The sequence below is a fragment of the Staurois parvus genome, unplaced genomic scaffold, assembly GCF_062004578.1.
Source record: "Staurois parvus isolate SC_StPar_1 unplaced genomic scaffold, SC_StPar_1.0 ptg000030l, whole genome shotgun sequence".
Lineage (NCBI taxonomy): Eukaryota > Metazoa > Chordata > Amphibia > Anura > Ranidae > Staurois > Staurois parvus.
In genome coordinates, this window is record NW_028317826.1 from 2,242,960 (window position 1) to 2,264,555 (window position 21,596).

General features: G+C 41.9%; 1 protein-coding gene and 1 pseudogene across 1 annotated transcript in view; one reads left to right on the top strand and one right to left on the bottom strand.

Moving 5' to 3' along the window:
• Positions 1-21,596, bottom strand: part of EIF3H (eukaryotic translation initiation factor 3 subunit H) — a 230,832-nt gene that overhangs the window by 123,573 nt on the left and 85,663 nt on the right. The gene's annotated exons all lie outside the window — the stretch shown is intronic.
• LOC149470842 (U2 spliceosomal RNA) lies at positions 11,320-11,435 on the top strand (annotated as a pseudogene).

The window sequence follows — 21,596 nt, forward strand, 5'->3', positions numbered from 1 at the left end:
ATTGGCCTGGGAAGGAAGGGGATAAAAATGCCTGGTACTCAAGTGGTTAAATGCAGCACACAAGTGTAAATGGGCCTTAAATGAAATTACAAATTGCTAAAAGAAAAAAAAAAAAAAAAAAAAAGGCATTAGTTTGAGAAGCACTGTGAATAACAAACTGACATTTTTTAAGCCTTACAATGACCTGTTTCACATGCATGGACAGCCCCTTTGAACGCAAAATGTAGGTAAACAGCAATAGATTCCAAATGAAAAATACTACACTTACAGTTAGGTCCATAAATATTGGGACATAGACACAATTCTAACATTTTTGGCTCTATACACCACCACAATGGATTTGAAATGAAACAAACAAGATGTTCTTTAACTGCAGACTGTCAGCCTTAATTTGAGGGTATTTACATCCAAATCAGGTGAACGGTGTAGGAATTACAACAGTTTGCATATGTGCCTCCCACTTGTTAAGGAACCAAAAGTAATGGGACAGAATAATAATCATAAATCAAACTTTCACTTTTTAATACTTGGTTGCAAATCCTTTGCAGTCAATTACAGCCTGAAGTGTGGAACGCGTAGACATCACCAGACGCTGGGTTTCATCCCTGGTGATGCTCTGCCAGGCCTCTACTGCAACTGTCTTCAGTTCCTGCTTGTTCTTGGGACATTTTCCCTTCAGTTTTGTCTTCAGCAAGTGAAATGCATGTTCAATCGGATTCAGGTCAGGTGATTGACTTGGCCATTGCATAACATTCCACTTCTTTCCCTTAAAAAACGCTTTGGTTGCTTTTGCAGTATGCTTTGGGTCATTGTCCATCTGCACTGTGAAGCGGCGTCCAATGAGTTCTGAAGCATTTGGCTGAATATGAGCAGATAATATTGCCCAAAACACTTCAGAATTCATCCTGCTGCTTTTGTCAGCAGTCACATCATCAATAAATACAAGAGAAGCAGTTCCATTGGCAGCCATACATGCCCACGCCATGACACTACCACCACCATGCTTCACTGATGAGGTGGTATGCTTAGGATCATGAGCAGTTCCTTTCCTTCTCCATACTCTTCTCTTCCCATCACTCTGGTACAAGTTGATCTCGGTCTCATCTGTCCATAGGATGTTGTTCCAGAGCTGTGAAGGCTTTTTTAGATGTCGTTTGGCAAACTCTAATCTGGCCTTCCTGTTTTTGAGGCTCACCAATGGTTTCCATCTTGTGGTGAACCCTTTGTATTCACTCTGGTGAAGTCTTCTCTTGATTGTTGACTTTGACACACATACACCTACCTCCTGGAGAGTGTTCTTGATCTGGACAACTGTTGTGAAGGGTATTTTCTTCACCAGGGAAAGAATTCTTTGGTCATCCACCACAGTTGTTTTCCGTGGTCTTCCGGGTCTTTTGGTGTTGCTGAGCTCACCGATGCGTTCATGCTTTTTAAGAATGTTCCCAACAGTTGTTTTGGCCACGCCTAATGTTTTTGCTATCTCTCTGATGGGTTTGTTTTGTTTTTTCAGCCTAATGATGGCTTGCTTTACTGATAGTGACAGCTCTTTGGATCTCATCTTGAGAGTTGACAGCAACAGATTCCAAATGCAAATAGCACACTTGAAATGAACTCTGGACCTTTTATCTGCTCACTGTAATTGGGATAATGAGGGAATAACACACACCTGGCCATGGAACAGCTGAGAAGCCAACTGTCCCATTACTTTTGGTCCCTTAATAAGTGGGAGGTACATATGCATACTGTTGTAATTCCTACACCGTTCACCTGATTTGGATGTAAATACCCTCAAATTAAAGCTGACAGTCTGCAGTTAAAGCACATCTTGTTCGTTTCATTTCAAATCCATTGTGGTGGTGTATAGAGCCAAAAATGTTAGAATTGTGTCGATGTCCCAATATTTATGGACCTGACTGTAGAATCAACTCCAGACCTTTTATCTGCTTAATTGTGGAAGAAATAACGAAAGGAGTAGCCCACACCTGGCTATGAAACAGCTTTTCATTAAATTTTCCAATTACTTTTGTTCCCTTAAAAAAAGGAGGGATAGCTACTCTTAAGAGCTGTAAACGCTTCCTCCAATTTGGATGTGCATACCCTCAAATTAACCCTGAGAGTGTGCACTTTCAGCCCATATCCATTATATTACTATAGCTTGAATATGTTTTGGTAAATACCTGAAAACAATCTAAAATTGTGCTTGTGTCCAAATATATATGGCCCTAACTATATATCAGAGGTGCTAGTAAAATGTCTTCTTGTCCACATATGCTTAGCAATTTCTGTGTACATTGTGTATTCTGGAACTGCCATATCACAGAGAGAAGATAATTAGAAAGTCCTAGTTTCATGCCCCTATCATAACCTCTTAAAGCAGTTGTAAAGACTCAAGGTTTTTTTACCTTCATACATTCTATGCATGAAGGTAAAAAACCTTCTGTGTACAGAAGTGCCCCCAGCCCCCTCAATACCTACTTGAGCACAATCGAGATCCAGCAATGTGCATCACATGGCTAACACAGCAAGCGGGAGCTATTGGCTTCTACTCGTTAATCACAGCTAGTCAGCCAATGAGGAGAGGAAGGGGGCAGGGAAATCCATGGCTCCGTGTGTGAATGGACACCTGGAGCAGTGGGTGCCTCCATAACAAGCTGCTTGCTATGGGGCCACCTGACAAAAAGGAGGAGCCAGGAGAGCCTACGGGGGAACACGAGTAGAGGTGGATCCATGCTGCTCTGTGAAAAACCCCTGAACACAGCAGGTAAGTATAGACATGTTTTTTATTTTACAAAAAAAAAAAAACACACACCTTTAGTATTGCTTTAAGTTTTATGGGACAATTATTTGCATTCCTGGCTAGGGGGAATAAAAACTGCCAATGTCATACAATGACCTGAATAGCAATTTGGAAATGGTCAGCAATTAACGTTTTTATCAGTTAAGAAGTCTCAGTCCAACTTGTTAAGGATAGGGATGGACGTTTTATGCCAAAACATTACACAGGCGATATGCTTACATAATGTACACAAAGGGTCCATGCACACAGGGCTTAAAAAACGCTGCTTCAACAGGAGTTTTACATATTTATTTCCCCTACCTGTAGAGGTCCTGCTCAGTTTACTCCGATAAAGCCTCATCTTTTCAAGACTGGAATTTGTGAGTCTATGCAGCTGTCATAAGCAGATAATTCCCCTTCCATTTCCTTACAAGAATGTTATCGGTCCACACATGCTAAAACATTGGTCTGGATCATCAAGAATGGTGTAAGCTTCTCAGTCACGACAGCATTTAATGCTAGATTGTGAATATTTTCCTTACTTGGCTAATTGACTGCAGCTGCTGATTGACAAAGGTTTTCCAACAAGTCCTTTTGACAGAAGTCGTTCAACTGACCAGTTCGGCATTGGATCATGCAGCTTTAGGCTCCATGCACACTAGCTTTGCCTTCAGTTATACTTCAAAGCCCAACTTCAGACAATTTTTAGTATAGCAGGGAAGCGACAGGACATGTCTGTTTTTGTTTTCCCTGTCTTCAATGAGGAGATATCACTTCCATTCTAGGTGACTAGGTCAAAGGCATAGGAAGTAATGAAAAAAAAAATATCTTCAAAATGGGGAAATACTACAGAAATTGGGAAGAATCTTTTTGGGAACTTCATCTTCTGAGTTCCCAAGAGATAGAATTGTGAGGTTTCACTGTTACAAAGAAAAAGCTGTAATAATGGAAAAAGAAAAAAAGAAAAAAATCAAGGAAGTCCTCTGGAATCACTCTACATAGGGTTACATTATGAATATACTCACATTTAGCTGCACAGACATTGTTGAGACGAAAAACACTCAAGCCACTGCTAGAGACACTACAGGTGAAACTCGAAAAATTAGAATATCGTGCAAAAGTTCATTTATTTCAGTAATGCAACTTAAAAGGTGAAACTAATATGAGATACTCATTACATGCAAAGCAAGATAGTTCAAGCCGTGATTTGTCATCATTGTGATGATTATGGCTTACAGCTCATGAAAACCCCAAAGTCACAATCTCAGAAAATTAGAATATTACATGCAATGGATAAAACAAGGATTGTACATAGAACAATATCGGACCTCTGAAAAGTAGAAGCATGCATATGTACTCAGTACTTGGTTTGTGCTCCTTTTGCAGCAATTACTGCCTCAATGCGGCGTGGCATGGAAGCTATCAGCCTGTGGCACTGCTGAGGTGTTATGGAAGACCAGGATGCTTCAATAGCAGCCTTCAGCTCTTCTGCATTGTTCCATCTCATGTCGCTCATCTTTCTCTTGGCAATGCCCCATAGATCCTCTATGGGGTTTAGGTCAGGCGAGTTTGCTGGTCAATCAAGCACAGTAATCCCAAGGTCAATGAACCAGGTTTTGGTGCTTCTGGCAGTGTGGGCAGATGCCAAGTCCTGCTGGAAAATGAAGTCAGCATCCCCATAAAGCTAGTCTGCGGAAGGAAGCATGAAGTGCTCCAAAATCTCCTGGTAGATGGCTGCATTGACCCTGGACTTAATGAAGCACAGTGGACCAACACCAGCAAATGACATGGCTCCCCAAATCAACACAGACTGTGGAAACTTCAGACTGGACTTCAAGCATCTTGCAGTGTGTGCCTCTCCATTCTTCCTCCATACTCCGGGTCCTTAGTTTCCAAATGAGATGCAAAAGTTGCTCTCATCAGAGAAGAGGACTTTGGACCACTGAGCAACAGACCAGGTCGGTTTTTCTTTAGCCCAGGTAAGGCTTCTGATGTTGTTTAGGTGCGGCTTGACAAGAGGAATACGACATTTGAAGCCCATGTCCAGGATCAGTCTGTGTGTGGTGGCACTTGATGCACTGACTCCAGCCTCAGTCCACTCCTTGTGAAAGTCCCCAACACTTTTGAATGGCCTTTTCCTGACAATCCTCTCCAGGCTGCGGTCATCCCTGCTGCTTGTGCACTTTGGGAACATCCAACTTCTTTTGCAATTACCTTTTGAGGCTTTCCCTCCTTATGGAGGGTGTCAATGATGGTTTTCTGCACAACTGTTAAGTCAGCAGTCTCCCATGATTGTGATTCCTACTGAACCAGACTGAGAGACCATTTAAAGGCTCAGGAACCCTTTGTAGGTGTTATGGCTTAATTAGCTGATTAGAGTGGGACACTGAGCCTAGAATATTGCACCTTTTCACAATATTCTAATTTTCTGAGATTGTGGATTTGGGGTTTTCATGAGCTGTAAGCCATAATCATCACAATTATGACAAATCACAGTTTGAACTATCTTGCTTTGCATGTAATGAGTATCTCATATTAGTTTCACCTTTTAAGTTGCATTACTGAAATAAATGATCTTTTGCATGATATTCTAATTTTTCGAGATTCAGCTGTACAATGCCCAGTACTATTGGGGGTCTCCATCATGCCTGTTAGGGAAAAGGCACAGCCGGGCAGCAGTACTGAGATTCCTAGAAGATTTACACAATTTTTGTATTAAACCTCTGAGGTTTTAATTGCTGTCTGTGCTTTTCTGTCCATCTGAGCCTCTACTCCCATGTAAGGAAATCTCCCCAATGGAGTCACAGACCGCAATAAAAACCTGACTGAGGTTCAAACTCCTCTCTTTTTGAAAAGAAAAAAAAAACCCCAAACTTTCGAGTGGAGTTTAAGAAATGTCTTAGCCTACTATGTAGCCACAATAATGTGAAATCTGTTCCTACTAAAAGTAGAACAGATCTCCAATGAGTTTGCACTTAGATGGAAAAAATGATTAGTACCCAATTTTAACACTTTTCAAGATTATTTCTACTGCACTTGTATTAAAAATTAACCTAGTCACCCTGTCTGTGCAGGAAACATACCGGGCAGAAATTAGATTAAGATAAGAATGATTGATTTGAAGGAATGTTCCTATTAGGAGGTCAGGCTGCAATTATTTCATTAGTAAATAGGGCTATTATGTGTGGGGCCCGTGGTTCCTGCTTACACTGCTGATCTCTGACATCTCAGTACTTTATACACATGGAACAGTTCTCGCATTTAAATGCTGCGAAATACAAACATCGAAAAACACCTCACTGACTTCTGTCCTGTGAAAATACAGTTTACAGTGTGTACTGCATCTGTTCACTGATGGCAGTGATTATTAAATAATTGGTACAAAAGGCACGAGTTTGTTTAGGAACAGACTAATTTATAAAGCCTAATAAACATCTGTGTATTCAAATAAAGGGGTTGGACAAAATGATGGCAACACCAGGTAAAAGAACATAATAATTACCTAATATGGCATTTAACTGTTTATAGACTAAAAAGTATGTATTCCTTAAAGTGATTCTAAAATTGTATTATTTTAGAATTACAGGTTTATGCTTACCTGCAGTGTCTAATGGAATTGCACAAAGAGGTTCTAAACCCCTTCTCAGTTCTCCCGCTGATGCTTATTCTCTTGTTACTCGATCCTCAGCCCCACTGTGTCCATTGACATAGACAGCAAGGCTCAGCCCCATCCCCAGTCCCTCGGCATAGGATTTGACTGACAGCAGAACCAATGTCTCCCACTGCTCTCAGCCAATCCAGTGAGAACGGGCAGAAGAGGAGACAACCACTCCAGACGGGCACAGCGCTGGATCAACTGATGGCTCAGGTAAGTAAAAGGAGGAAGTGAGAGGGCACATACTTTAACCTAAACACTTTGATGTGCAATTCCGGGCAAACCATTTAAACAGTTGAAATACACATATGTGCATTCTCTTACCTGGGCCCTCCAGGTTGGGCTTTACAGTCTTCTAGGTCACATTTACCATCTCCAGCCTGCTCATTAATAAATCAGATGTAGTCACTGGGTATTCAAGCAGCTGAAGGTGTTAGGACTGTCTGAACACAATAGTTGGTAGTAGAGATATTCCATCAACGCTATCAAGCAAGGATGGAGGAATCTATTAATTTTCTCTTATTTAGCCTATGGGCAGCAGTGGAAGAATCCGTGCTTGTATTGCTAGCCTTATGCCAGCCATAGATGACTAGTTCCCCAATGCCCCCTCCCCCCCGATTTCTTCATCCACACTAGCAGGTTGAGAAATCCTCTCCGCTCTCAGAATGTATCCTGCAGCTGCAGCCTATGATCAAGAAAAGTTTGCCAACATCCCCAATTGACTTCTGTTGATGGGGACGTCCATAAAATGATTGAAATTTGGCTGATCCCTGCTAAACAGGCTGATTTTCAATACATTTATGGCCATCTTAAATCTGCCTTTAGTTTAGCTTTTAAAAAAAGTGAAGCTGTGTATGCTTTGAATATCCAAGCATGTGCAAGGGATATGATAAAAATATATAAAAATAGATTTCTTTTCTTGCCCATTTCTTTTGTTAATTTAGCCCTATTGCGATACAAGGACCTACATCACATCTGCAGACAGCATGAAAGGCGGATTATTATTGATGCCACCCAATGGATACATCAATATATAAAGGTGATGGGTTCACTTTAATCAGTGGTAAGCTGCAGTGGCAGTAGGCCAGTTATTGCTATAGTAAGCAGGAGCCTCCCATACTCTCATCCATCCACTTGACGTTCTCTTGAAGTGTAGTTAAGAAAGCCTACAAGAATGTCTACTTGATCTTCTCTGCTCACACGTACTTCATCTCCTGATAGCCTCGATGATGTACAGGCATTGTCAAATCACTTATGTCTTGAAATGCTTCTTCACTCGCACAGACTACATTTGCTTATTCAAACGATGTGGCTGCATGTTGCAGTAAAGCGGCTTCATTTGTCAGATAGGGCAATGGGACAATTAATCACGGGGCCATGTTTGGGCATACAAATGTAGCTTGCTTGAAAACTAAAGAGTTAAAGGAAACGCATCAAAACACATACTTACTGTAATGCATGTTATACTGTATAGCAACACATGCTACTGCACGTCAACATGCGTTGAAGTGCTTTATGACATGTGATTATTTGCAATGTAAATAGTTTCAAGACAACTTCATCCTTGTGCCACACAAAGAATGGTTCATTACGCCTAGCTCTAAAAGACCAACCCAGCAAAGGTGATAGCAACAATAAAAGCCACTTTGCAAGCAAAGGAATATCCTTAATAGATTCAAAAAGGCCACTTCTAAAAAGTCAAGAGAACCAAATTAAGTTCCCAAAAGGGACACAGGAGAGCACAAGGGGGAGATTTCCAATCTTGAATGTCTCTCAAGGCTAGAAAATCCCCCAGAGGAAGAGACACAATGTCCAATCTGGCCTGTCTAATGCAAAACCTTTGAGCCCATAGTAACAAGATGAGTGTCTTCAGATCCAAAATAGGCGAAATGCTGACTGATTTGGGAACTATAAAAAGGTTTAAATAGAAACTTTGAAAGAATTCTTCTGTTGGTACTGGAATAATGACCCCTTGAGACAAGAGCTGCTGGACAGCAAGTAGATCCCACTGTGATGGGAAAGACAGCAAGCTTGAAAACAGAGAGAAGAGTGCAAATCTCCAGTTTTTAGGTCCTGGAAATATAAACACAGAACATAGGCATTTGAAATTTTCCAAGTCCAGAAGGCGGACAGCAGGGACCAGCCGAATGTCAATCCATCCATTTCCACTGTAAGAAGTCAATTTAATAATCAACTTCTCACGAATTAGTTAGTTGGAAAATTTGTGTTCAGTGCTGCAGCCAATCGACTTTATTACTGTGAGGCGCTCTTTATATATCAATATCAATCAGCTGCAGAGCTGATCAGTGTATTCTAACAGAGCTCCGCTGTCAGAATACAATAGTGCAGCAGGGAGAATTCCCCCATCCACTTCACTTGGATATTATTGGATAGAGGAATCTAAAGGAATGTGAATGTATGGCCAGCTTGTAAGACAGCAGTTGTCCATCAGACTGCCACAGAAGGAATGGCAGATTGCAAGGAAAGGCTGGGCAACAAAAAGAGCTTTAGAGAGCCTTAACCTCTCCTGGGCCTAGAGCAGAATCCAGTGCATGGCAGCAACATTACAGGACAGCCCTGCTTCTTCCATCCGAGAGGGTCCAGGTACACAGTTGTGCACAAAAGTTTGCATAACCTGTCTACGTCCAGCTACTCTGGATGGTCTACTAATGGGGACAACACTAAAATAGGCTTGTGCAAATGTTTTATCAAAGCAAACCTTTCAAAAGAAAATATATGGCTGCCACTGCTGAACTGCCTTAAAGCAGAGATCCGGAAAAAGTCCCTATCCTACATCAAGGGACAGCATGAAAGCCAGGTGACCATCAATGGTAGCCTGCAAATTTTAAGCCTTTTACAGTTCACCACCTGTCTTTATTTCAGCACTGTGTATAGGAAACATGTCATAATTAAAATATCTTGGCTGCCATTGCTGACTTCATCTGTAAACTGCAGGCTGTCTCGGACGTCAGTCCCTTCTGTGTCAGACCTTAAACAGGCATGTGGCAAAGTGAACTTGATGTGCATACTTGTTCCAGGTCACCGGGTCAGAAAGTCAGCAGGGTAGCCCATGACTTGGCATTAGCAATGGCAATCCCTTGTTCTTCTCTCATTAAATGCAGACATTTAAATGACAGACAACATAAACAGTCCCTAACGTAAAGATCTGTGTAGACTATGCTACGGTAGCACTCATTTCCCAGCAATTAGGAGTTTCGATATCTAAGCCAAGTAATTAGACTGCTGTAAAGCGCTTCCTTCCTTTTGTACAGCAATAGTAATTTCACAAAACCTTACTACACAAAAAGCATTTAATTCTTATAGGAGGACCTATAACCAGGACATGAGGTAGCAAAGTGGCGGCATGACATCTCTTGTCTGACTGAGGCTCCAGTATATCGATCAGCAGAGCTGAACCTCCAGAGCGATTGACTCGCTTTTATTACTATGGCAATTAGAAAAGCTGAGCGACACCTTTTATTGGAGATGCAATAAAGTGAAGGCGCTCAGCCATGTAAGAGTTTCACCATGAACTAATGGCATAGCGTGGAGCCATTATTGTTACATGGCTCAGAGCCCTTGCTTTATTGCTGCTGGAATACATGCTTGCCCATTGTGACAGAGGCTTTACACATTGCATGCCCCTCTAATATGCAGCGGACTGTACCTAATGCAACATACAGCTGAAGCCAATCCAAAGTCATCTCTCCGAACTGCTGGAAGTTGTACTGACTGCAACAGATTACTACATACACATCACATATCGTTGCATCATTACTATAAAACGTCTTCACAGAAACCAGATTTAAATTGGCCCTGAAGAATAAGGGAATCTGGAAGCCAGAATCTGATTGGTAGCTGTAAGGAAATACATTTTTAGCACTTACAAGAAGTCTCATGGTTGTAAATGATTCAGTGTCAGTCTCTGCATTAAGGTAAAAACCTTCTGCATGCAGCTCCCCCCCCCGAGCCCCCCTTATACTTACCTGAGCCAGATCTCAATCCAACATGTGCACGAGAGCAGCAGCTATCCCTCCTCATTGGACTGAAAGGCAACAGCGGAAGCCATTGGCTCCAATTGCTATCAATCACGTCCAGTGTAGAGGGAGTGGGGGGGAGCTGCCAAGCAGGCTCTGTGTGGCAACAGCTACACACAGCCTGCACGAGTGCCCCCATAGCAAGTGGCCCGCTAAGGGGGCACTCGGCAGTGGGGAGGGCAAGGAGCGCTAGCAGGGGACCCAAGAAGAAGAGGATTGGGACTGCTCTGTGCAAAACCATTACACAGAGCAGGCAAGTATAACAAGTTTATGATTTGAGTACATGTTTTTAGTCAGAGTTCAGCTTTAAGGTCAAGTCTGAGCCACAGCCGCCAATAGATTACATGAACTGCCAGTGTAACTTACTAATAAAACATGGGAAAATGTGCTAGCAGATAGAGGACACACAGATGGAAGTGAGCAATAAATGGCACAGGAGTGAATCCCAGCATGGGTGACAGCATTCATCTCTCACATGCCACGGTGGCCTGGCTGTATATCACAAAATGTGTCTGGCGGGATGGCAAGAAAAGTGATTTTACTCAGCTCAGCAGCACATTCCCCTTTGCCTTTTGCTTTAAATCATAAGATACTTTAACAGTGCAAGTAAATTTGGCTGTGTGCACATTCTAGCCACTTACTGAGAAAAAGTCGAGTGTTTGAATAACCATGGCACAGTGCCATGCCAATTTCCGGTCCATGGATCTAGATACAAGTGCCTTCCATTTACATATTTTCTTCACAATAAGCAAAGTTGGAGGTACAGACAGCACATGAGGACAGAGCCGTTACTGCAAACACTTCAGCAGATAAAAGTCATTGGGCCCAAAGCATGCAACATGACAGTCCTGATCGCTTCTCGGCCTTTTGGCTAAGATCAAGTGTAGTATCTGTTCTTATCAGTGTCCAGTGGGGGTGCTCCCGGTCATTCTAGCTTTGCGGGGATGACTGTTGTATAGTACCCTCACTGGTATGATGGGGGTCTGGAAGGCTAGTACCGGGGGGACAGAAACCGGGATGCCCACACGTAGCTGGGACCTGGGAGTAATTCCCCCGAGGAGACCGGAAGGACCCAGTACCTCCTGATTTGAACGGATCTACCTTGTCTGGCCAGGGGTCGGGAAGGCAGAGAGTCCGCAAACCAGTGCCCCCTGAGTAGTCGCCTCAGGGGTGCCACTAGTAACACCTGGGTGTGGGACCCCACAGTGTGAAGATGGCACATGGTCACTTGTTTACAAACTTTTTCTGCACAGCGCCCTAAGGACCAGGCCTTTTGGCTAGGACCAGGGCAATTTTTGCTACAGGCCTCAGGGCCTGGTCTGTGCACAATTTGGCACGACCACTTTTTTATTTTCTATTTATTTAATTTAACACCTCCCACGTCGTCACTTTTTTCTTTACTTATGTGTGTTTCACAGGATGGAGGGTGTGGGTCCTCGGGCCTACCCTGAAGTCTAGGGGGAGGATATGTGGCCTTTTGGTTCCTTCCTCCCCTGTCCCTAGGGGGTTTTCTCTTCGGGAGAGCCCCCTGACCAAGTACTGGGTGTCTGGCTTCAGCTGGACACAAGGAACGGTGGTCCACCAGGCCTTTTGGCCAGGAGGACCAAATGGGAACCTTGTCCCCGTCAGGAGCTTCGTGCCCCGGGGATCAGGGTAGTGGTCCAGCCCCTTTAGGGGTAGGACAAAGCACACCACAAAGTGCACTTTTTCGTGTGGTGTTTTACACTTGCACTTTTTTTGTGATTCACTTACGGGTTTTTCGTTATAATTGCACGTTTGCGGACTTTAAAAAAAAAAAAAAAAAAAGACAGTCCTGAACACCCACATTACAGGATTTTAGATGTGACATCTGAATAAGGAACAAAAATACTTTTATTTTCTTCTTTAGGGTTGATGCATGGTTTATTTTTTAATTAGGCCTTCTCCTGCTGTCCATGACCGCTGACCACCCCCAGTTCTATCTCTGCAACAACCTGAACTTGCTGGAGGGCCTTCTACATACAGTATAATCTTCTGGTGAAGACACAAATTTGCATGGCACTAGAAGTACTGTAACCCTTGCCTACCATTAGATTCTTCAAAGGAAAATATGGCAGACCCATCAAGGACTAACACTGGAAAGGCCAGCTAAAAGCCAAACTCTGCATATCACAGCCATGCAAGGGAAGGCACCCTGACCTGCCTTAACCCACCCAAACTGCAGCAGTGAGGTTTAGAGTGTGCTAATCCTTCAAAAGGAATTCAAAGGATTATGCAGATCGCATGAAAGGCGTAATGGAAGTAATTTTACATAATTTGCAGATGTGAAAATGTCGACATATTTCGTGCTGAAAGCAGAAGTGATGTAACATTCTTTTGCTTCCGCTGTGCAATGAGACACCTAGCTAACAGGTGTCTCATTCCTCGTTCACCGTGTGCGCTGCTAGTAATACGGAATCATATCAGGAGCTTACTGAGCTTCAAAGAGGTCAAATGGTTGGTGCCGCTTAGCTGGTGCCTCTGTGACTGAAGCTGCCAATTTATTTGCTGTGTCGCGAGGTACACTATCAAAGGTTACGACGGCATAAAACGTTTCCAGGAAAATGCTGTCTGATAAGCATAAGTGCGGTCAACATTGTCAGTTGACCAAAAGACAGAAGGACATTGTGCAGGATTGTGACCCAGAATAAGAAAACTGCTGCAAAAGTGACTGCAAAGCTCAATCTCAGTCTTCATCAACAAAAACTGTGTGGATGAAACTCCATAAGCAAAACATGCACGGTCGAGGTGCAATTGCCAAACCCCTAGTGACCGATTTTAATGCTGAGAAGAGGAGAGAGTGGTGCAACACCCATAAAAACGTGGACCCATCAATCAATGGAAGACTGTAATATGGTCCGATGAATCGAGCTTCACACTGTTTCCAGCCACAAGACGTGTTTACCTGTGACAAACACTGTCCCAAACGTACGACCAGGACTGTCTTGTGCCAACAGTAAAGCATGATGGCGGCACAATCATGGTTTGGGTTTTCAGCAGGCCCCATCGTCACCTTGAAAGGTAGTCACTGATTGCAACTATGTACAAATTTTGGCTGACAAGGTGCACCCAAGCTCTTCCTCCCGCAGCTTGTCTCTGTTCCCTTCGACCTTTGGGAGTTCTCACTTCCGTGGTCAAGTATAACATTTTAGCAACGAGAGCAGAAGCCCCCTCTAGCAAAGACATTTTGAGAATCACACACGAGAAACTGGCTTTTAATGTGTTGGAAGCTTTAGGCTATTTAAAGTGATATTAACACCCCCTTGCGTATACTCCTGGTATGGCTGGTGCCATGATTACTGCCCCAGGTTTTTGGTTTCAGGGTGGCTCCTTTTTCTTGAAGCATCCTATTGAGTTACCCTTGCATGCAGGGACTAGATTTGTTTCTCCCTATACTGTGTGCATCAATAATAAAAAAAAAAAAAAAAAAAAAAAACAGCCCCATAGCCTACGATGGCAAGGCACTCCTCTGATCCTCCCTCGCCAAATAACAGACTGACTGGAGACTGCACTAGTTAATTCTTTCCTAAGTTCAGGGAAGCAGAACAGAGAGCAGGAGCCTGCAACATTGAAAGTTGTAAACGGCAAGTGCTTGGGTAAGAAGGTTAACAAATCGCTTGCTGGGTAATGTTTATTTTATAATGCTTAATTTATTAAGCCAAAAAAAAAAAAAAGACAAAGGGTTTAATACTACGTTAACACCATCAGCTACCAAAAACTGACGTTTTAGGGGGAATGACCTTATATGACATGTGTACATCAAGTTTCCTGAACAAGAGGAAAAGGGACAACACCAAGGGACAGCAGCACAATACAGAGATATATTTGGCCAAGACAGCCTTGGCTTCTTCTTAGCTTAGTATAAAAACATGTGGCCAGAAAGGCCTGACAAAAATGACATTCATCTGCACTAATACACATTTTTTTCATATTTCTAGCAAAGAAAGGACAGTCTTTTTAACCTCACTTAATAAATCTCATAGCACGCTGGTGACGGCCAATGGCTCTTCTTTTATTGTTGGTGACTGGGGGGGGACATGTCTGTCTGCATCATGTTTCTCAAGGTGTGGTCTCCGCAGAACGCAGAGTGGAACAGAGTCCAGCATGCATCGCTCTCACTGCACTCATCCAGACTGACGCAGGGTCTGCTGTAACACTTTTCATACCTGACATATCAGATCAGCACAGGAAATCCACACCTGCCTGCAATATCAATGACAAGCGCACATGGGAGGATTCATTTGATCCAGGCTGTTGGCATACATTTGGTAATGGCAGACGTTAGGCAAATGTTACATACAGCTTGCACTTGCCCCAGCAAGCTTTGCCAGCCACATACAACTATAAAAGCAGATCTATTGTATATTCTTGATCCTGTCCTCAATTCCAAGTAGATTCACGGTTCTGAAATAAGTATGTATTGCAGAAGTTCAGACTTCACTGCCTACATGCTCCTTACCAGTCAATAAGAGTTAAAGCCAGAATTAGTATGACAGTCGTGGAGCCCTCACTTTAAAAAAGTACACCAGCGCCCAGAATTCTATGCTTACAGGTTTACTTTAAAGCTGAACTCCAGGCATACAAAAAGCCCCATTGTATGCAATAAGGGAATATATAAAAATTAAATATATGTTTTGAAGAAAAAAACAAAAAAGTACCTATATTTGACTTACTACCAGCCTCATGTAAGCAAAACACATTCCAAAAGAGGGAGGAGCAAATCAGGAGAGCTGCATGCACATGTGCTGACAATGAACATGGGCTTATAGGAGGAGTGGGCAGAGTGAGAACAGAGGGCTGGACCGCTGCTACCCCTTCATTGCACAAAGGCTGCTGGCAGGGATGTGACCTGACTGATACCTAAATTAGAGGTATGGGGGGAAAAAACAAATAAAAAATGTCATGTATGTTTTTATCAGTTTTTATTCTTCTCAAAACAATTCTATTACCTGTTGATCCTGCCAGTAGATATGTTTGTTATCCAATTCCAGTAACAGGATGACAACACTGTTTGTTCTGCAGTAAAGTACAACATTGGACTGGGTATTCTTAGATGGACATGTGGTTTTGGATTGACTAAAACAATAAGGCCTCTTTCACATGGGTCTAGCTGCTGACTCATGATCCCCAGAGGATCACGTTGTGAGCAGCAGTTGGCCCATGCTTAGCAGGCAATCAGGAAGTTATATGTATTTCTTCACAACTTCACGACCAGGTCCACTGTAAGCGGTTGTAACACGGCCCCATTCACCTCTTCAGAGAGTGGTGGCAGGTGCTATCGCTTCGCTTGATGAACAAGACATGCCCTTTTCTTTTTTGAAGCACAGGCTTACAGACACAGCACCGTAGATGGGCTATCCAGCAGGCACTGCCTGATTTTGACAGGTAGCTGAGGCAAGGTACAAATGCACCTCAACCATCTGATTATTTTCTACCCGACAGTGCCCATGTGAAAAGGGTCTTACAGCAACATTGCTTTTCTTTTAAGGAAAAAAAAAAAAAAAAAAAGGTTTAACCGTTTCAATACCGTGCAATTTTACACCTTCCTGCCCAGGCCAGTTTTCAGGTTTCAGCGCTCTCACACTTTGAATGACAATTGCGCGGTCATACAACATTGTACCCAAACTAAAATTTGATCATTTTCTTCACACAACTAGAGCTTTCTTTTGGTGGTATTTAATCACCACTTGGGTTTTTATTTTTTGCTAAATTAACAAAAAAAGACCAAAAATTTTGAAAAAAAAAAAACACATTTTTCTTTGTTTCTGTTATAAAAGTTTACAAATAAATAATTGTTCTTCATAAATTTAGGCCGAGATGTATTCTGCTACATGTCTTTGGTGAAAAAAACCCAAATTAGGATGTATTTTTTAGTTTGTAGGAAAGTTATAGAGCTCACAAACTATGGTATAGATCTGAATATTGATCAATCCTGAAGTACTGACAGCCAATCTAATTTCTTGAGGTCCAAGAATGTCAGAACAGTACAGATATCCCCCAAATGACCCCTTTTTGCAGAGTAGACAGTCCGACGTACTTCATAAGAGGCATGGCGAGTTTTTTGAAGTTGTATTTTTTTGTCATAATTTTTCGGAAAATGAAAAAATTAAAAAAATTTTCACTATTTTTTTTTTTACATACTGTCACCAGTGCGGTACAGCGTCATCATATAACTGGCATGGCGGTGAACAGCGACACTGACTGGTGACAGTATGAAAAAAAAATATATTTTTTTTAATTTTTTTTTATTTTTTTATTATATTAATTTTTTATTACATTTTTTTTTATTTTTTTTAAGATTTTTTTTCATATTTTACTATGACCAAAATAGTACAATGTTACCATAGTAACACTGTACTACTTTGGGGAAGTGATCAGTATTTTTTTTTTTTTTTTTTTTTTACACAATTTGCTTATAGCTAAGAATTACTTTGCTATAAGCAAGCATTTACCTGAATGAAATCGATTCATTCAGCTTTTTTTTTTTTTTTTTTTTTTTTGTGCTTAGCTGCGATTTGGTCACAGCTAATCACATGACATGTGCATGTGATTAGCTGTGACCATTCACAGCTAGGCACTAGTATACAATGGATGGCATCATGAATGAAGCCATCCATTGTATACAACTGTCATGTGACCTGCTGTGATTGGTCACAGCAGGTCACATGGTACCGGCAACGGGAGCCGGTACTCGGATCTGTCATCGGCCGTGTCCAAGGTGCACGGGCGGTGACAGATCGCACTGCTGCGTCGCTCTGCAACCGCGCAAACCGCTCATGTGCGGGAGCACGCCAATTGGCGTGCACACGGAAAGCTGCAGCGCTTTTCAAGCCGCCAAACGGCCATTGGCCGGGCGGCTAATGGTTAAAAGCATTTGTGATCCTTTACAAGTAAATATGTCCTAAATGGTGCAAGTTTAGGCGATATTTACAGTACCTACAAGTAAGCATTTTAATAAAATAAAACTCATGCAGCGCTAAAAGTATGATCAAACACATAAAAGCGTAAATTATAAATTATATGTTACCAATATAACGAAATTAAAAAATATTAAAGTGACCAAGTTCAATGACCTTATCGGTTATATTGACATAAATAGATAATATAAGATGACAAACTATAATATCCACAAAAGTTTAAAAAATATAAAAGTGACCAAGTTCAATGACCTTCTCTATTATGGTGACATAAATACATAAGGTCACTGAACTTGGTCACTAATATTTTTAAACTTTTTTTAAACTTAATTTTGTTATATTGGTATCATATAATTTACGATTTTATGTGTTTTATCATACTTTTAGCGCTGCATGAGTTTTATTTTATTATTGATGAGAGGTTTTTACCTTTTCATGCTAGCTGCTCCTTTTTATATGTTTATCCAGCGCTCGTTTTATCTGATGGGATAAGTAAGCATTATAGGCTTACCTGTAGGTACAAGTTAAAAAAACACAAACCGTTTACTATAGAAAACATGTAGTGTTCTGTAAACAGTTTATTACAAAAAACAGAAAACATGTTTTTCCTTTTGGAATAAAGGTAATTTACATAAATGACTAAAAGCTGTGAATTGTAACTACCCATGTCAGCGTTAAATGGCTCGTCTTAACCCTCCGTCACTTTTGCTGGACAGCTTGGTCTGGTAAATGAAGCTAAAAAAACTCATTGGTTGGTTCAGATAAAAACTGTTATGGGGAAACAAAGAAAAACAAACTCCTGCATTAATGCTGTTGACAGACGGCATCATACATGTCAGTTTTGATTCTGCCCATAAGGACAAAAGCTGCTGTTACAACACTTCACCCGCGCAATGCTGTGGGACCTGGCCAGTACATGAAATCTTCAAGCATTTATCCATCACAGCGTTCCAAATCAAAAGTTTCTAAAATTAGTGAAAAAACAAGCACAAGTAGGGTGACATGATGTGAATTTAAAGGGAATAACCTTAGGACTTTCCCATGTAAGGCATAAAAAAAAACTGCAGCAAGATTGTATAATGGGCAGCACAGAGGCTAAATGGTTAGCACTTCCGCCTGGCAGTACTAGGGTTGTTGGTTCGAATCCCAGCCATGGCACCTCCTGCCTGGAGTTTGCATGTTCTCCCTGGGCATGCGTGGGTTTCCTCCGGGTACTCTGGTTTCCTCCCACACTCCAAAGACATGCTGGTAGGTTAATTGGATCCTGTCTAAAATGGCCCTAGTATGTGTATGTATGAATGTGAGTTAGGGACCTTAGATTGTACGCCCCTTGAGGGTTAGGGACTGATGTGAATGTACAATATATATGTAAAGTGCTGCGTAAATTGACGGCACTATACAAGTACCTGAAATAAATAATGTGGTCGCAGTAGCTACAAATAGAGCTTAGTGGACTCACACATTAAGCAAGCCAGAGTGCATATGTAAAAAGGTGAGATATGCGATGTCCGCTCCCTGTACAATAGCTGCGCACAATTCGGAGCTGTGAAGAGCTCCTTCCTCACCGAAGAGATTACACAACACAGATACAGGTGAAAACCTCTTTACTGGATGTTGCAGATGAGATGTATGCGGCAACACAAACAGGCTTATGATGAATGAGCGTAGAGGAAAAACCCTGCTGTGACCATATTGTCAGCACATCAGATAATCCTCTCAGTGCTTCAAAGACGACAGCCCGTCTACAGCCGTGTAAAAAATGTGCAGCCAGGGCCGGCAGATAAAGGGCCGGCCCTGGACTGACAAGGGGAGACACAGCAGCTTCTCTGAACCTGTGATAAGCCAGTTAAACCTCAGATTCATTACCTGAGTGCTGATTAATGGACCTGAAAAGAGGGCTGAATGGAAGGCGACATTCCACTTAAATAGTTAACGCCGTTATTTACAATGGGGCTGAGCGGAAAATATAGCTTTCAATACCCCGTGGCCGTGAATCAACAATAAATGCATTACAATTCATCAAGAAAACACATGAATAATATGTATACACACACAGGCTGTCTCCGTGTTAATGCTGCCAATACACGGAGTCCTGAATTCTCCCAGTATACAATGGGGGGTTATTTACTAAAACTACATGGTGCAAATCCTGGTGCAGCTCTGCATAGAAACCAATCACCTGACAGGTTTTATTGCCAAAGCTTTATTGAACAATTGTACCGTGCTGTGCTTGAAGTCTTCTATAGGCATCCACGAGTTTTAGGCCTATGTTCACTCCATGCACACACTAACATGGTTGTCTTTTATCTTGATTACCAGTCCCTGGACTGCCACGCAACATGTGCGCAGCCCATCAGTAATAGGTCACACTTGCCACTAACTACTGCAGCATGTAGTACCGCCACACCAGCATCCCTTTTTATACCTGAAAAATTAAAAGTCCAGGTTTGACTTGAACACCCTTCATACATGCATGGTCCAACGCTGTCACTATCGGGGAGCTGGCCCTGATCACTGATGTGCGTCCGATGTTGGAACATATGCATATAGACAGGAAGCGGGTGCAAGAGGCTGTAAGTGACCAGCAGCACTAATATGCAGCAAAAACAGTGGCTAAATGGTTAGCACTTCTGCCTGGCAGTACTGGGGACGTTGGTTCAAATCCCAACCCCGGCACCTCCTGCCTGGAGTTTGCATGTTCTCCCTGTGCCTGCGTGGGTTTCCTCCGGGTACTCCGGTTTCCTCCCACACTCCAAAGACATGCTGGTAGGTTAATTGGATCCTGTCTAAATTGGTCCTTGTATATGAATGTGAGTTAGGGACCTTAGATTGTACGCCCCTTGAGGGTTAGGGACTGATGAGAATGTACAATATATATGTAAAGCGCTGCGTAAAATTGACTGCGCTATATAAGTACCTGAAATAATAATAAAATATAAATAAAGGGGGGGGGGTGAAAACTTAAACAAGGTTTCAGATGCACAGGGCTTTAGCAAACTTATCTAGTTGGGATTTAGAGCTCCTTTATGGGCTGATTCACATCATATGCAGTCCAGCGAGTTTATTTACTGAATCAAAAATGCATGAAAAGTAGTTTATATGGTACTCAATGGCATAGTTCACACCAGTGTGGTAAGTTCTAGGTAGGGATGCATCGAAATTTTGGCTGAAATTACAAAAAAAGAAAAAAAAAAAAAAAAAAAAGGAAAAGATACAGGTGCCGAAAAAACTCCGCACCTCGCTGCCCCTGGCTTCTGCTCGGTAGTTCTCAGCCTTACATGAGAAACCATCGATCCCAGCATTGGGCATAGAGATGAGGGATGGAAACATGGCCGTCACTCATCTCTGTGCCCTTGGAGGACCGGAGCGATGTCACTTCCCGTTCCAGCCTCTTTTTTTTTTTTTTTTTTTTTTTTTTTTTTAAGCACTAGACCAATGCTTTTTTTTTATCCACTGCTTTACACTGTAGAGGAGATATGTGGTTGATAAGACCCCACATATCTCTCCATGAAGTGGACCTGTCATTATATTTCTATCACAAGGGATGCATGCAATTCTTGTGATAAGAATAAAAGTGATTAAAACATTTTTTTTTTTTTTTTTTTTTTTTTTAAAAAGGGACAGCGCAAACCCCGCCCTCCCCCCAAAAAAACCCTTTATATAAAAAAAATGTAAAGTGCCCCCACCCCCCATGCTCACATGTAGTGGTGAACACATACGTAGACCAAGCCAACATATGTAAATGGTGTTCAAACCACACACGTGCGGTATCAACTCGAACGTCAGAGCAAGAGCAATAATTCTAGTACTAGACCTCCTCTGTACCTTCACACTGCCAACCTGTATACATTTTTAAAACATCACCCATGGAGATTTTTAAGTACCGCAGTTTAATGCCATTCCACGAGCGTGCACAATTTTAAAGCGTGACATCTGCCCTAACATCCTCTTTCATATTTTACAAAAAAATTGGGGTTTTTGTGTTTTTTAATCCGTGTATTTTTTTTCTAAAAAATATATATTCATTTTTAAAAACTGTGTATTTCGGTTTTTGGCCAAGTGCATTTTGAATTTTCGGTTTCGGCACCAGAATTTACATTTTGGTGCACCACTAGTTCTACTGCATTCCCTTTCCAGAAAGAAAGTAGAACATGCTGCATTTTTTGCTGCAATTAACTGTAGTAGAATGCGGT